We start from the raw sequence: 14,965 nt of genomic DNA on the forward strand, positions 1-14,965 counted from the left end.
TAGGTTTGAATTAAAACCTTTGGACAGATTTTTAACTTTTAGTAGAAATAGATGCTAAGTGCCTTAAACATGAAAAAGCTGTAGTAGAGATCTTAAACACAGCTCTTGCTGCAGCAGTGTTACCTTTTCACAGAATTCTTTATTTTAGACAAAATCTAGATCGAATTAGACTGTTCACATGTTTTAGATGGAGTGTTCACATAAACAATAAGAGCTGATCGAAACTGTATGTGCAAATCTGTGTAATAAAGATGTGACACTTGTGTGAGGCTTACAAGTGTTAGAATTAGACCAGGCTGGGTTAAGAAAAAGAAAACTAGAATGGTGTGTTAATCTTACTGGTCAATTAACAAATAGAATCCACACTTCTGTAAGAAAAAATACAGTGTATGGAGCATATAGAAGAAGCTGGTTTTGCCTGCTGCTGCTGCTTGGCTTTATCATGTATCATGGCTTTATCATGGCTTTACCATTCGAACTCTGCCTTCAAGACAGCTGTGAGACCGTGAAATAAAGAACTCAGCAGAGCAGCAGCCTCCTCTGCTCTTTCACCCTGGTCCGAGAAGGAAGGGTGGTACCCTGTCAAAGGCTCAACACTTGCCTTTGTGACTTTGTTTCTAAATTTCTACCTTTCTAATTTTGTTTCTAATTTTTTTTTTGTTTCTAACTTGGTTTGTTTTTAACTTTCGACCTTTGGAAATTTGTTTGTTTCTTGTATTTTACCTCTTTGTTTGTTTCTAAATTTCTGCTGTTGTAACTTTGTTTCTAACTTTCTACTTTTTACATTTCATTTGTTTTTAACTTTTTACCATTCCTCCCAGCGAGGGGTGTGTGCAGAATACTAAAACCTGTTAAGTTCTTCACTTTTACATCTATAGGCAAATGCTACTGATTTAGATGTAAATTCATTTTGAAATGAGCCAGCCCTCTCTCTCTACTCTGTCGCATACAGGAATATAAGAAGCTGGGAATAGAGATCAGCAAGTTTTGAGAATAACGAGCCGGCGTTTTTCTGTAGGAAGGAAAGAAGCAAGTGCCTGGCCCCAGGAGCCGAGACGCTCGGGCTGCAGGAGCTGCAGAGCGCCCAGAGGCGGCTTTTGCCTCTGCTCTGTCCCTGCCCCCGGGCTGAGCTGGGCGGCGCTGCTGCCGCCCGGTGCCGGCTGAGCCGAGAGGGCGGCGGCCTCGGTGGCTGCCGAGCGTGGCAAGGGCAAGGAGCGGGAGCGAGCGGGGCTGGGTCTGTCAGCGGAAGGGAGGGGCGAAGGGCGGTTCGGAGCGCCGAGGGACAGGGCCGTGCGTGAGCGGGGCCACAGCTATGGAGAGGAGTGGGCGCCGTGCGGGGCGGCGACCGCGAGGAATGACAGCGCGGGGGGCGGGGCCGGTTTTGCCGGGCAGCAGAGGCGCGGTCGCAGCGCGACCCGGGCGGGGGGCACCGGGCGGGCACGGTCGGAATGGAGCCGCCCGCGTGTCGCTCTCAAGGAGGCGGCTCGGAAAGGAAGGCGCAGTTCGGCACTCTCGGGACGGCGGTAAGTGAAGCGTTTTTATTAGAACCTGCCAGGACCTTGCAGAGGGTGGTTTACACTTCCGCCACACTCAAGATGGCGGACGCACTAGGCCCCTTTGAGAGGTGTCCCTGCCGATGCCTGCCGCCGGTCGCGGAGCAGTCGCCCGCCTCCGGCGCCGCTGACCCCACCAGCCGTGTCCTCGCGCCGGGAAGCACCGCGGAAAATCGCGCGGAAAGCGCGGGGCCGGCGTCGGAGTCCGGGCCGGATTCAGGCAGCCGAATAGACGCCCCTGTAAGGGGCGGGGGGGCCCCTTAAGGGTACCACACTAAAGATGGCGGCTCGACCGGAAGTGGCTTCTGCCAGCACCAAAGATGGCGGTGAAGGGCGGAAGTTTCGTCACCGCCACACTAAAGATGGCGGCCGTGTACGCTGTTTTCTGACCTTCTCAATATGGCGGCAGGGAAGGCCCCCCAAGGTGCGTCTATTCGGCTGCCTGAACGCGACGCCGACGCCGACGCCAGCCCAGCGCTTGCACGCAGATTTCTGAGGCGTTTCCCGCTATGCGGACACCGACTGTGGGGTCAGCGGCGCCTGGGGCAGGCGGGAGCATTCAGGCAGTCGAATAGACGGAGCGGGGTCCTTCCGGCCGCCATCTTGAGAAGGTCGAATAGCCACATTGGCGCGGTCCCGGTGACTTCCGCCCTTCTTCGCCGGGAGCGGCAATGGCGGGGAGCCCGGGGAGCAGCGCTGCCGGGCCGGGGGCACCGGGCCGGGTGCTCCGGGCTCGGAGGTGAGCGGGGAACGGGGACAGCCCCGAGCGGACGGTGGGGGCCGCGGGGGATCGGTATTCCGGCCCAGGGATGGGTGTCCAGGCACAGGGATGGGTTCCTGGACTATCTAATAATATTATATAACGATCGTACAAGGAGATCTATATAAAAAAATCCTCCATGGTCATCCTTCTCCCAGTCCCTCTGTGTTTTCAGGATCTTGGAGGAAGAGTTTGGGTCTGGACAAGGCTCTCGGGCACAGGGTGGGATTCTTGGGGTGCAGGGCCAGGATTTGGACTCGATGCTCCCTGCGGGTCCCTTCCAGCCCAGGAAATGCTGCGATCCTGTGCCTCTGAGGGTGAAATAAAGGGCACCGGTGGGGTTTGTGCCCGCTGTGTTCACGGCCCCGCCGGCTCAGGGCGGGTTCAAGGCGCAGCTGCCCCGAGCCAGCGGGACCGGCCGGGGCTGCTCGCTCCCGGTGCTGCCGCCTTGTGGGGAGAGCCCGGCACTGCAGCCCGCACAGGCGCTGGACCACGGGATCGGCGTGGAACAGCAGCGCAGGGAGTGCTGAGGCAGCGCAGGGAATGCTGCGGTCCCAGGGAATGCTGCGGTCCCAGGGAAGGCTGCGGTCCCAGGGAATGCTGCGGTCCCAGGGAAGGCTGAGGCGTCCCCTGCCCGGGGCACTCGGCAGCAAATCCCTGATGTTGAGCAGAAAAAGGAAAGTTCTGGGTTAATGGGAGGAGGTTTCTGGAGTGGAGCTGGGACAGGTGCTGATCCACGCATGGAATCACAGGCTGGTTTGGCTTGGAAGGGACCACCAAGATCATTTCCACTCTGTTTGTTGTCTGGTTCCACAGCAAAGAACATCCAGAACTGCCACCTCACCCTCACGGACAGCAGGAATGTCTTCCATAGCTCTTGTTTTGGAATGGGAATGGCTGTTGGGAGCTCTGGCAGGACCAGGTAAGAAGAGAAATGGGATCATTCTGGCTGCTGCTGGAGGTGGTTTTCTGCTTTCAGGCTGTTCTTCTCATTGATCCTTTCACAGCAGTGTTCTAGGGCACATTTGAGGGTAATTCCAGGAATTTCAAACCAGATAAAAACTGGTGGGGCAAAAACGTGAACCTGATCCATTTCTGGTAATTCCAAGCTTCTCCCACAACACCGTTCCAGGGGAAAGCTGATGAAAGGGTAAAGATGCAGAGGAACAAGTGCTGTAAACCCCCCATGCGCTCTTGACAGAGCAAACCTTGCAGTACTCCCAGCAGATCTCTTGGAGAAAGTGTGGGATCGCAAGGTTTTCCGGGAAAGCAAAACAGGGGCGGAGATGAGGGACTAGGCTTCCAGTTCTTCGTTTAGCTGAAAGCCTGGGGGAATTGAGAGGGGCCACAAGAACTGTTTGTGTAGGAAAATGGGAGTTTGGGGGCTGAATCTGAGTTTCCCTCTGGGGCATTTTTGAGGGAAAAGCTGAGGTGCTGTTTAAGGGAGAGAGTGCACATTTTTGGGATGGAAAAGGTTTGATCAATATTGTAGAGGAAGTAAAATGTTGGGGGTAAAAGTGGATGCAATCTGGAGGGGACAGAAGGAATATTTTGGAGGCAAAATGGGGAACTGAGTAGTGGACAGATGGGGAACATTTTGGGGGCAACACTTGACAAACTCCCTGGGGTGGAGAACGAAGACATTGAGGGAAAAATGAGGTGATGAGCAGTGGGCACGTAGGGAAGGTGGTGGGGGTAAATGTTGAGAAAAGCCCCGTGGTATTCAAGAAATCCTTGGAAGCAGGACTGAGGAATTCAGTGGTGGAAAGATAGAGGAATTTTGCAGGGGTAAAACTTCCAAAGATCTAAGAGTTGAGAGTGAGTGTTTTTAGGTAAAAAGGATGTCTTGTTGAAGTTGGGCGTCTGGATTGTGGCATTTGTGGATCACAGGGTGTTTTTGCAGAAAGTAGGAGAAAAAGAAGACTCCCAAAGCCTCGGTAGCTGTGTTAAGAAATCCCTCGCAGGGAAGAAAGGTACCTAAACCTCCTAGAAGTAGGGACTAATTAGCATGGGAAGGGGAAAACCCACCCCCAGTGGGAGAGAGCACGCCGGGTAAGGGAAGAGAAGGATGCCCTTAAGAAGGAGCAGGGAAGGTGAATTTCTCGGTTTGCTGAAATGTATCAAAAAGTTTGGAATCTGGGTCTGTGTGGAGGCCGGGATTTTCTCGGCCATATGCAGAGCCCAGCATTAGGAATAAAGTTTTGATATCCTTCCAGCACCCAAACGCAACAGAGGGAATCCTGGAGGAGGTGGAAAACGCTGTCGCTCCGTCGGTGGAATTCCTGGGAAATGGAAAGCAGCAGAAGCAGCAAGAACAGAGTTGGAAGCAGGCTCCAGCCGGGTAAGGCAGACACCAAATCCTTTGGAATTAGAAGTGGGCAGGGGTGGGAAGAATTAATTCTTACATTCGTAGCCCATGGATTCCTGAGCAGGATCCTGGCAGGGAAGACTGCAGGGATCAGACTGGGGACTGATCCCAGCTGGGGGCAGCGAGCCTTGGAATTGGCTGAAGGGAAGAAAGAGGGATCCTTTGAGCACAAGGATCAGCTGTCAAATGCGGAGATGGCATCAGACAATTCCTGGGGAGGGTTTAGTTCCTGGGCCAAATCGATCTCCTGCCTTGTGAAGGAGCTCAGAGACCTGGGAAGAGCCCAAGCAACGCAGGGAATGCAGTGGCAGATAAAACTGCCGGGGAACGGTGGGGAAAAGCATCGAACAGGGGGCCTCGTTTTGTACAGGAACGGTACAAAAAAATGTCCAAAAGAGCAGGAATCCAATGGGATTTTACATATTCCTCGGAGACCAGAATCCGGTGGGAAGGCTGAGAGAAGGAAACAAAGCCTAGAAAGGCAAATGAGCCAAATCCTGCCCAAAGCCTCCAATGGCCACATTCCCTGGCATTGCTGAGGACTTCAGCCGAGCTCCAGGCAAAAGGTGAGCCCCTATGGAATCCTTTCTGGGAGACCATATCCAGCTGGGACCCTTCCTGGAGAAGGCCATGGGATATGGGTTATCCCAGGTCCAGAGAATATGTCATTTCCTTGGAAAAACACTTGGATCACTGCATCACTTTCTTGTTTCAGGCTCACCAGTCAGCCGGGCTATCCAAGTCCATCCTCCCCAGCGGGGAGAGCGGGAGCACGTCCGGCCACGGAGAATTTCTGGGAGAGCCCGGGAGAAGAAAGAAGGCTCCAGCTTCACAGATCTGTGTCATAACCCATCCTGTCGGCCGCTCCTGTTTGATCCCGGTGCATTTGTCCTCTTGGATTCAACCTGAGCAGCGCTAATTGCTGGCAATGAAGCAGCCTTTGGTACTTCTTTTCCACAAAACCTCTCCATCCTGCCCTTCAATCCTGTTGCAAACACGGGGAAAACCCAAAACTCCGTTTTTTCCCCTCTCCCCTTCACTTTGCCTCCTCTTTTCTTGCAGGCTTTGGGCTATCCAGGCTTGCATGTGGATTAGGCAGAGCACCCTGTAGGCTCAGCTCCAGGTGGGATTGCAGCGGTGTTGGAAGCACCAGGGATTCTCCCAAGGTTTGGTGTGAGGAGCTGCATCTTGGGAGGGGCTGGGATTTTGTGCACTTCTGGGGGTTTTTTTTTCCTGTTTGCCTTTTGGGCTGCCTCAGAGAAAAGGCTGAAAACCGAAGGAGCTGAGGGGGGGTTCCCAAATTCCTTTCCAGCCCTTCAGAGGAGGCACAAAGCCACGTGCAGCTGAGGAGAGGGATGTGAGGAGAACGGCAATAATGGAGCCTTGGGACTCTGCACTTCATTCTTTTCACGTGTTTGGAGGTGCAGGAAATGCCAAACCCCACAGGAATTCTGTGTCTGTAACATCGGGTGCAACCTCTTGAAACCCAAGTGCTCAGAGTGGGGTTTTCCCAAGGGTAAATCCCAATGTGACATGGCAAAGCTTCAGTGAGGATTTCCAGGCTTGACTGCACAGCTTTTGGGAAAGCTCAGTAGCCAAACAAGATCAGATTTCTGTCGGATTTGGATCAAACGTGGCGTTTAAATCTGGGACAGCTCAGCTCCCCGGGTGGGAAAGTGCTTGGAGTAGCCGAGAGCTGAGCCGTTGTTGAGAATTCCAAGCGTTGTGTCCTTACGCTCCTTAATACAGCGTTTAAATAATTGATCCTGAAAGGAGCCAGTATCAGAGGGATTTGTTAGAGGGGCAGGGATGTTTTTTCACGTGGCAGTGTGTCGGGATAGTCAAGACTCCTTACGTCAGAATTAATTGGTCTTCCTTCTTTTCTCTTTTGTTCTTTCTAGGTTGTGGCTGAGTGGGGAGAATATTTGGGATAAAGAAACGAAATGCCCGAGGGAAGCTTCGTGTTCCCGTGGGGATGCTTTAGGCGCGTGCAGCTTCTGAGCTGCACCGAAAGTTGAGGCTCCCCCAGAAGCCTTCCGAAGCTGGAAGGGCCGGGGAAGAGAATTCCAGGAGAGGTGTGGGAAGCGCTTTCTGCCGGGTCTGGACAGCACCGAGGTGGGAATGACTTCAAAGTGTTCCTTGTCCCTGTCCTGTTCCCAGCCCAGGACAAAGTTGGTGTTCCCTGAGCGGCTGCGGTTCCCTGGATGTGGCAGGAGGAGGTCTCTGCCGGGGAGTGGGAGAAACGTCCCTGCCCGGTGCCGTGTCCTTGGCGGGCAGAGAGCGGCGATCGTGGCAAGGGGGGTTTGTGAGTGTGGAATCAATCCTGGCTCCTTTTTAAGGGGGTGTTTTAATGAGTCATCAGCAGGGACCACTTTTAGCCAGCTTTAGTTAAGTTCCTTTTGCACAGGTTTCATGTGGCTTTGACGGTGAAATCACCAAACCCTGAAGTTTGCCAAATTACCCCTGAAAAGCTTTAATGAACCAATCCTGAGGGAACTGGGGATTGCATATCTGGGATCTTATGGCCCTTTGAGGCCATGTTGGGTTTACCCCCTGATTTTGGTGCCGAGGGAAACTCCAAGTTAAGAATAATCCAAATATGAAGCACTTCTCACAAAACTCAGCTTTGCAAAGCTTTATTTGGGCTAAAAAAGAAAAGATGGGAATGCCCTTGGCAGAAAAGCAGCTGTGAGGCACAGCAGGCTTCAAATGCCTGTCAGCAGGCGCTCCAAGAGAAACGGCTGCTGGCTCCGGGCATCCTGGGCTTTCCAGGCAGGTTTTGTAGCGGATTGCAAGGCAGTTCTCCTGCCTCTGGGGGGTGGCACCTGCATCCCACTGGAAAGGGAAAATGTGGAGAGAGCGGCAAGCGGGAAGACGGTTGCTGATGTGTGTCCTTGGATTGCAGTTCCTCCCGGTGGGTCTGTGCTGCTGGAAGTTTGAAGGAGATCAGTCCTGGAGTACGTGTGGGTTCACCGGTGGGGCTTGGGAGAGACGCTGGACATGAAATTCCAGGGATGTTCCCCTTGCTGGAGTGAGAAGCAGTGGAAGCACTTTGCTGTGTGCTTCTTCATCGCCTTCACCTCGGTCCCCTGGGGCTCCAGGTAATCCCCTCTCACCTTTGCTTTTCCAAGGGTCTCTAAATGAGGGCTTGAGCTTTGGTGCAGCTCCCTTTACAGGGAAGATCTGTTCCAGGAAAGGTCTCCTGGTCTGGACCGATGGCGTTGCAGGAAGAGCAGGAAACCCCAGAGCTCCTGTGGCTCCCTCCTCTGATTTGCCTGCAGGCAGCAAGGATCATTCCCAAGTGTCATCCCCTGGCTCCGTGACTCGGGGAGGTTGTGTTCCCCCAAAGGCCAGGGGCCGCTTTGTGTTGCAGCTCACGGAAGTCCAGCTCGGTGGTGCTGGGTTTGGTTTTTGCGTGCAATGAAGGCACTAAAAAATTCCCCTCCTTCACTGGCACAGCCCTGGAGTGGGAGCAGATTCCCCTTATCCCGGAGTTATCCCGCTCCTGCCCTGGATCCCTGCGGTGCCGTGTGTTCTCCAAGCTCACAGCACTGCTGGCTCTAAACAAGAAAAACAATCCCTGTTCCATCTCTTCTCCGTCCTTGATGTTCCCAGGCCCTGCATCTCCCTGGCTATTCCCTGTGTGAGTCTTCATCTCCATCCCACCTTATCCCGATCAAGTAAGGGTCTGAGACGTGTTTAGCAGCAAATGCATTCTTGTGAAGAAAGCCAAGAGCAAAGAGCGTCCAGATGCAGAGAAGTCTTTAGAAAAGCACTCCGGACGTGCAAATGAGGGATGTGTCTTCCTGCATGTCCTGTTGTTTTTCTCTGTCAGGTTTTGGAAGGGTTTTCTCTCAGTGATTTCCTGCGATCCGGGTGCGTCCCTTCCTTTGTCCAAATCCAGTGCCAGAGGATCGAATAACTGACGAGTGGGGTCTGGGATGAAAACGGTTCTCCTAAAATGAGGGAAACAATGCTAGAAGAGAAATGAGCATCCTTTTAATGCCTGGAATAAAAATGCTGGAAAAGGGCACTTTTTATTTGATATGGTGTCATTCTCCTTTTTTTTCCCATGGCTAAAACTGCACGGTGAGCAATCAGAGCAGAAATATGAAATGCAGGAGTCTTGGATTCCACAGTGGGATTAACTTCCCTTTTCTGCTCTCTTTCAGGACAGGAAAAACCACTGACCTCGCCCCATCTTTGGGACCAAGAGCTTTGGTGTTGGAGTAGGCAAAGCCAGCTAGGGCCCCCCTTGTCCTGCCCATGGTGTGGGTCAGGGACAGGCTCCTCTTCTCCTCTGGGCTGGGATGAACTGGCTAGGGAATGCTCTTTCTGACAGGCCGGTCCTAGCCCCGGCTACTGGAAATGGGCAGAGGTGAAGAGGCAAGTGCCAGAGTTCCTTGGGGATGATGGAATTGTGGTGTTTGGCTGTGCCCAGAGGGGCAGGTTGGGCATTTCTGTGTGTGTGAGGAGCGGTTTGGGTGCTGGGGAGCCCGGGGAGCCGAGCTCTCAGTGCATTCCCAGCTCTCCCAGGGGTGGCAGCTGGTGCAGGGCTGGGTGACAGCCTCTGGTCGGGCTCGGGGCAGGCCCTGGCCCCGGCACAGACACGCTGGGGTGGTTTGGGGCCGCTTGGGGAGCCGTGGGAGGCAAATGAGGGATGGTGCTGGGCGGAGCGATCGGCCTGCGCTCGTGTCAGCGCAGCCGTGCAGGGCACTGGGATCTGGGCAAAACACCGGCTCTCCTGGCGTTCAGGGATGCAAGGTCTGAGGGACTGGATTTACTTGGGCCTTTCCAGGACAGCAGGAACAAGAGGAGATGTGGTGCCAGAGGTGCGTCCCATCTGGTTGCATTTCCCTCTTTCCCGTTTCCATTTCCTCCTCAGTGCAGGCGTCCCCTGCAGCCCATGAGCACGGGGCCGGTGACAACTCCCTGTCTGTAGAGGGATTCCTTATGGAACAAGGGCAGATGACACTTGTGTGAGGCTTACGACTGTTAGAATTAGACCAGGATGGGTTAAGAAAAAGAAAACTAGAATGGTGTGTTAATCTTACTGGTCAATTAACAAATAGAATCCACACTTCTGTAAGAAAAAATACAGTGTATGGAGCATATAGAAGAAGCTGGTTTTGCCTGCTGCTGCTGCTTGGCTTTATCATGTGACCCCATTCGAACTCTGCCTTCAAGACAGCTGTGAGACCGTGAAATAAAGAACTTAGCAGAGCAGCAGCCTCCTCTGCTCTTTCACCCTGGTCCGAGAAGGAAGGGTACCCTGTCAAAGGCTCAACACTTGCCTTTCTGAGTTTGTTTCTAAATTTCTACCTTTCTAATTTTGTTTGTTTCTAATTTTTTTTTTTGTTTCTAACTTGGTTTGTTTTTAACTTTCTACCTTTAGAAATTTGTTTGTTTCTTGTATTTTACCTCTTTGTTTGTTTCTAAATTTCTGCTGTTGTAACTTTGTTTCTAACTTTCTACTTTTTAAGTTTCATTTGTTTTTAACTTTTTCCATTCCTCCCAGCGAGGGATGTGTGCAGAATACTAAAACCTGTTAAGTTCTTCATTTTTACATCTCTAGGCAAATGCTACTGATTTAGATGTAAATTCATTTTGAAATGCGCCAGCCCTCTCTCTCTACTCTGTCGCATACAGGAATATAAGAAGCTGGGAATAGAGATCAGCAAGTTTTGCGAATAACGAGCCGGCGTTTTTCTGTAGGAAGGAAAGAAGCAAGTGCCTGGCCCCAGGAGCCGAGACGCTCGGGCTGCAGGAGCTGCAGAGCGCCCAGAGGCGGCTTTTGCCTCTGCTCTGTCCCTGCCCCCGGGCTGAGCTGGGCGGCGCTGCTGCCGCCTGGTGGCGAGAGCGCGGCACTGCCGCCCCCGACACGGCGCCCCGGCGCTGCTGCCGCCCGGTGCCGGCTGAGCCGAGAGGGCGGGCGGCGGCCTCGGTGGCTGCCGAGCGTGGCAAGGGCAAGGAGCGGGAGCGAGCGGGGCTGGGTCTGTCAGCGGAGGGGAGGGGCGAAGGGCGGTTCGGAGCGCCGAGGGACAGGGCCGTGCGTGAGCGGGGCCACAGCTATGGAGAGGAGTGGGCGCCGTGCGGGGCGGCGACCGCGAGGAATGACAGCGCGGGGGGCGGGGCCGGTTTTGCCGGGCAGCAGAGGCGCGGTCGCAGCGCGACCCGGGCGGGGGGCACCGGGCGGGCACGGTCGGAATGGAGCCGCCCGCGTGTCGCTCTCAAGGAGGCGGCTTGGAAAGGAAGGCGCAGTTGGGCGCTCTCGGGACGGCGTTAAGTGACGTTTTTATTAGAACCTGCCAGGACCTTGCAGAGGGTGGTTTACACTTCCGCCACACTCAAGATGGCGGACGCACTAGGCCCCTTTGAGAGGTGTCCCTGCCGATGCCTGCCGCCGGTCGCGGAGCAGTCGCCCGCCTCCGGCGCCGCTGACCCCACCAGCCGTGTCCTCGCACCGGGAAGCACCGCGGAAAATCGCGCGGAAAGCGCGGGGCCGGCGTCGGAGTCCGGGCCGGATTCAGGCAGCCGAATAGACGCCCCTGTAAGGGGCGGGGGGGCCCCTTAAGGGTACCACACTAAAGATGGCGGCTCGACCGGAAGTGGCTTCTGCCAGCACCAAAGATGGCGGTGAAGGGCGGAAGTTTCGTCACCGCCACACTAAAGATGGCGGCCGTGTACGCTGTTTTCTGACCTTCTCAATATGGCGGCAGGGAAGGCCCCCCAAGGTGCGTCTATTCGGCTGCCTGAACGCGACGCCGACGCCGACGCCAGCCCAGCGCTTGCACGCAGATTTCTGAGGCGTTTCCCGCTATGCGGACACCGACTGTGGGGTCAGCGGCGCCTGGGGCAGGCGGGAGCATTCAGGCAGTCGAATAGACGGAGCGGGGTCCTTCCGGCCGCCATCTTGAGAAGGTCGAATAGCCACATTGGCGCGGTCCCGGTGACTTCCGCCCTTCTTCGCCGGGAGCGGCAATGGCGGGGAGCCCGGGGAGCAGCGCTGCCGGGCCGGGGGCACCGGGCCGGGTGCTCCGGGCTCGGAGGTGAGCGGGGAACGGGGACAGCCCCGAGCGGACGGTGGGGGCCGCGGGGGATCGGTATTCCGGCCCAGGGATGGGTGTCCAGGCACAGGGATGGGTTCCTGGACTATCTAATAATATTATATAACGATCGTACAAGGAGATCTATATAAAAAAATCCTCCATGGTCATCCTTCTCCCAGTCCCTCTGTGTTTTCAGGATCTTGGGGGAAGAGTTTGGGTCTGGACAAGGCTCTCGGGCACAGGGTGGGATTCTTGGGGTGCAGGGCCAGGATTTGGACTCGATGCTCCCTGCGGGTCCCTTCCAGCCCAGGAAATGCTGCGATCCTGTGCCTCTGAGGGTGAAATAAAGGGCACCGGTGGGGTTTGTGCCCGCTGTGTTCACGGCCCCGCCGGCTCAGGGCGGGTTCAAGGCGCAGCTGCCCCGAGCCAGCGGGACCGGCCGGGGCTGCTCGCTCCCGGTGCTGCCGCCTTGTGGGGAGAGCCCGGCACTGCAGCCCGCACAGGCGCTGGACCACGGGATGGGCGTGGAACAGCAGCGCAGGGAGTGCTGAGGCAGCGCAGGGAATGCTGCGGTCCCAGGGAATGCTGCGGTCCCAGGGAAGGCTGAGGCGTCCCCTGCCCGAGGCACTCGGCAGCAAATCCCTGATGTTGAGCAGCAAAAGGAAAGTTCTGGGTTAATGGGAGGAGGTTTCTGGAGTGGAGCTGGGACAGGTGCTGATCCACGCATGGAATCACGGGCTGGTTTGGCTTGGAAGGGACCACCAAGATCATTTCCACTCTGTTTGTTGTCTGGTTCCACAGCAAAGACCATCCAGAACTGCCACCTCACCCTCACGGACAGCAGGAATGTCTTCCATAGCTCTTGTTTTGGAATGGGAATGGCTGTTGGGAGCTCTGGCAGGACCAGGTAAGAAGAGAAATGGGATCATTCTGGCTGCTGCTGGAGGTGGTTTTCTGCTTTCAGGCTGTTCTTCTCATTGATCCTTTCACAGCAGTGTTCTAGGGCACATTTGAGGGTAATTCCAGGAATTTCAAACCAGATAAAAACTGGTGGGGCAAAAACGTGAACCTGATCCATTTCTGGTAATTCCAAGCTTCTCCCACAACACCGTTCCAGGGGAAAGCTGATGAAAGGGTAAAGATGCAGAGGAACAAGTGCTGTAAACCCCCCATGCGCTCTTGACAGAGCAAACCTTGCAGTACTCCCAGCAGATCTCTTGGAGAAAGTGTGGGATCGCAAGGTTTTCCGGGAAAGCAAAACAGGGGCGGAGATGAGGGACTAGGCTTCCAGTTCTTCGTTTAGCTGAAAGCCTGGGGGAATTGAGAGGGGCCACAAGAACTGTTTGTGTAGGAAAATGGGAGTTTGGGGGCTGAATCTGAGTTTCCCTCTGGGGCATTTTTGAGGGAAAAGCTGAGGTGCTGTTTAAGGGAGAGAGTGCACATTTTTGGGATGGAAAAGGTTTGATCAATACTGTAGAGGAAGTAAAATGTTGGGGGTAAAAGTGGATGCAATCTGGAGGGGACAGAAGGAATATTTTGGAGGCAAAATGGGGAACTGAGTAGTGGACAGATGGGGAACATTTTGGGGGCAACACTTGACAAACTCCCTGGGGTGGAGAACGAAGACATTGAGGGAAAAATGAGGTGATGAGCAGTGGGCACGTAGGGAAGGTGGTGGGGGTAAATGTTGAGAAAAGCCCCGTGGTATTCAAGAAATCCTTGGAAGCAGGACTGAGGAATTCAGTGGTGGAAAGATAGAGGAATTTTGCAGGGGTAAAACTTCCAAAGATCTAAGAGTTGAGAGTGAGTGTTTTTAGGTAAAAAGGATGTCTTGTTGAAGTTGGGCGTCTGGATTGTGGCATTTGTGGATCACAGGGTGTTTTTGCAGAAAGTAGGAGAAAAAGAAGACTCCCAAAGCCTCGGTAGCTGTGTTAAGAAATCCCTCGCAGGGAAGAAAGGTACCTAAACCTCCTAGAAGTAGGGACTAATTAGCATGGGAAGGGGAAAACCCACCCCCAGTGGGAGAGAGCACGCCGGGTAAGGGAAGAGAAGGATGCCCTTAAGAAGGAGCAGGGAAGGTGAATTTCTCGGTTTGCTGAAATGTATCAAAAAGTTTGGAATCTGGGTCTGTGTGGAGGCCGGGATTTTCTCGGCCATATGCAGAGCCCAGCACTAGGAATAAAGTTTTGATATCCTTCCAGCACCCAAACGCAACAGAGGGAATCCTGGAGGAGGTGGAAAACGCTGTCGCTCCGTCGGTGGAATTCCTGGGAAATGGAAAGCAGCAGAAGCAGCAAGAACAGAGTTGGAAGCAGGCTCCAGCCGGGTAAGGCAGACACCAAATCCTTTGGAATTAGAAGTGGGCAGGGGTGGGAAGAATTAATTCTTACATTCGTAGCCCATGGATTCCTGAGCAGGATCCTGGCAGGGAAGACTGCAGGGATCAGACTGGGGACTGATCCCAGCTGGGGGCATGAGCCTTGGAATTGGCTGGAGGGAAGAAAGAGGGATCCTTTGAGCACAAGGATCAGCTGTCAAATGCGGAGATGGCATCAGACAATTCCTGGGGAGGGTTTAGTTCCTGGGCCAAATCGATCTCCTGCCTTGTGAAGGAGCTCAGAGACCTGGGAAGAGCCCAAGCAACGCAGGGAATGCAGTGGCAGATAAAACTGCCGGGGAACGGTGGGGAAAAGCATCGAAGAGGGGGCCTCGTTTTGTACAGGAACGGTACAAAAAAATGTCCAAAAGAGCAGGAATCCAATGGGATTTTACATATTCCTCGGAGACCAGAATCCAGTGGGAAGGCTGAGAGAAGGAAACAAAGCCTAAAAAGGCAAATGAGCCAAATCCTGCCCAAAGCCTCCAATGGCCACATTCCCTGGCATTGCTGAGGACTTCAGCCGAGCTCCAGGCAAAAGGTGAGCCCCTATGGAATCCTTTCTGGGAGACCATATCCAGCTGGGACCCTTCCTGGAGAAGGCCATGGGATATGGGTTATCCCAGGTCCAGAGAATATGTCATTTCCTTGGAAAAACACTTGGATCACTGCATCACTTTCTTGTTTCAGGCTCACCAGTCAGCCGGGCTATTCAAGTCCATCCTCCCCAGCGGGGAGAGCGGGAGCACGTCCGGCCACGGAGAATTTCTGGGAGAGCCCGGGAGAAGAAAGAAGGCTCCAGCTTCACAGATCTGTGTCATAACCCATCCTGTCGGCCGCTCCTGTTTGATCCCGGTG

General features: G+C 54.2%; 1 long non-coding RNA gene across 1 annotated transcript; it reads left to right on the top strand.

The window, feature by feature from the left end:
• The first annotated feature begins 4,619 nt into the window (after positions 1–4,619).
• LOC125326122 lies at positions 4,620–5,155 on the top strand. Its single transcript, XR_007203700.1, has 2 exons — positions 4,620–4,654; positions 5,052–5,155. It is a non-coding gene; the product is annotated as an uncharacterized LOC125326122 (long non-coding RNA).
• Positions 5,156–14,965: the final 9,810 nt, after the last annotated feature.

Source organism: Corvus hawaiiensis, chromosome 5, assembly GCF_020740725.1.
Source record: "Corvus hawaiiensis isolate bCorHaw1 chromosome 5, bCorHaw1.pri.cur, whole genome shotgun sequence".
Taxonomy (NCBI): domain Eukaryota; kingdom Metazoa; phylum Chordata; class Aves; order Passeriformes; family Corvidae; genus Corvus; species Corvus hawaiiensis.